The following is a 1,447-nucleotide window of genomic DNA, read 5'->3' as shown; positions in this document are numbered from 1 at the left end:
TGGACAAAATAAATACCTGCACCCTACCTGTAATTCTTTATTACCCAAACTTGAGCTTATTAATTTACCTTACGTTACGTAATTTAAGAAAACTCAATAACCAATCAAATTAATTTACGAACGTCTAAAGGACTATGTGCTACATCTTCATCAAATATTAGGCCGCGAAATTTGGACTCACAATTTCCATGTATGTTTTCTCATCACAGTCATCGCAGTACAGCCAGTTGTCGTCAAACAAACTTTGTGGTTTGAAAAAAGGCTTCAAGACCGTCAACCTACAGCGACAGTAGTCTGTCAGTGGTGTCCAAATGTGTGACATGTTTGAGGAACAAATAAATGAATGCAGGAGAATCACTCTTACCACACGGAATACTTCATCATGTCCAGCATCAATGGTGATTGGAAGTGATAAAAATGTGCTGTCTTCGTGAGATTCATCATGATCTTTCTTCAGACACCTCAGTGTTTTTAGTAAGGTTCCTTCATAGACCTGAATACAATCATAGAAAGCATAGAAATGCATGAACTTAATAGGTGAATGTCAAATATATTTTCAAGGAAGCCTGGTCCTTCCTAACTATGTAAAAATATTTGTTGAAGTACCTGTGATGCATCAGGTGACACTACACTCAGGATTTTCTCAAACCACTCCACTGCATCTTGATGTTCAAAAACTAACAAAATACAGTTGACTGAACAAATGCAGTAATTCAGAGACCAGCATGTTTCAGTAATGAATTTAGGGAAGCTTGAGTTTCACTCACCATTTTCAATTGAGAGACTTTCGGTTATTTTGAGAGTAGAAACACATTTGTAATCAGCTTTTAGATTTTCAAATAGTTGTTGCAGTTGGTAAAGTACCTCATCATCATTTGGTGTAATCTGCAACCTACAGAGTGATAAGACCAACATGTCAACAACAGTCCTTGCAATTTTGAACACTCAGCCATGAACAAGTGTCACTATCCTGTTACCTTTCTACTGCCTCTCTGAATTCTTTGGTCATAAAGAGGACCTGCAAAGCTGAGTTCAGGTAGCTGGTTGCTCCTTGATTTTCTAAGCCACTGTACCCAACTGTCAACAGAGAGAGAGAGACAACTAATAACTTTCAATAAGAAATCTCTTTTGGCAATATGTGAATCAAAATTGAGATAACGCAAGCAACTAACTAGTAATTCATCGCAATGATATGTGTCATAGTTGTACTGTTGTGAAATGTACCTTCCTGGGTAATCTCCTTGGTGGCGCCATTGGGTTTTGGACGAAGGAATAGGAATAATCCATCAGTCGTTGCATCAATGTTTCTCCTCTCAGCAGAACTGAATGTGGTTTTCCATTTCGCAGGCAGTGGCACTGGAAACAAACATTGGATGATTAGACATTGTGTATTGTGCTGTATACGTTGCTAATGTTTATATTAGTTTTAAGGATGTAAATATGTCAT

The 1,447-nt window shown here is 37.6% G+C and overlaps 2 long non-coding RNA genes across 2 annotated transcripts; both read right to left on the bottom strand.

Moving 5' to 3' along the window:
• Nucleotides 1-244: 244 nt before the first annotated feature.
• Nucleotides 245-798, bottom strand: LOC122133745. The gene is made up of 4 exons (XR_006152963.1): nucleotides 768-798; nucleotides 607-677; nucleotides 365-493; nucleotides 245-278 (listed from the first exon to the last, which is right to left on the bottom strand). It is a non-coding gene; the product is annotated as an uncharacterized LOC122133745 (long non-coding RNA).
• A 10-nt stretch (nucleotides 799-808) lies between these two features.
• On the bottom strand, nucleotides 809-1,447 carry LOC122133744. Its single transcript, XR_006152962.1, has 3 exons — nucleotides 1,225-1,447; nucleotides 978-1,077; nucleotides 809-892 (listed from the first exon to the last, which is right to left on the bottom strand). It is a non-coding gene; the product is annotated as an uncharacterized LOC122133744 (long non-coding RNA).

This window comes from Clupea harengus, chromosome 18 (assembly GCF_900700415.2).
Source record: "Clupea harengus chromosome 18, Ch_v2.0.2, whole genome shotgun sequence".
In the NCBI taxonomy this organism is placed as follows: domain Eukaryota; kingdom Metazoa; phylum Chordata; class Actinopteri; order Clupeiformes; family Clupeidae; genus Clupea; species Clupea harengus.
This window is presented reverse-complemented; position numbering and strand designations above follow the sequence as displayed.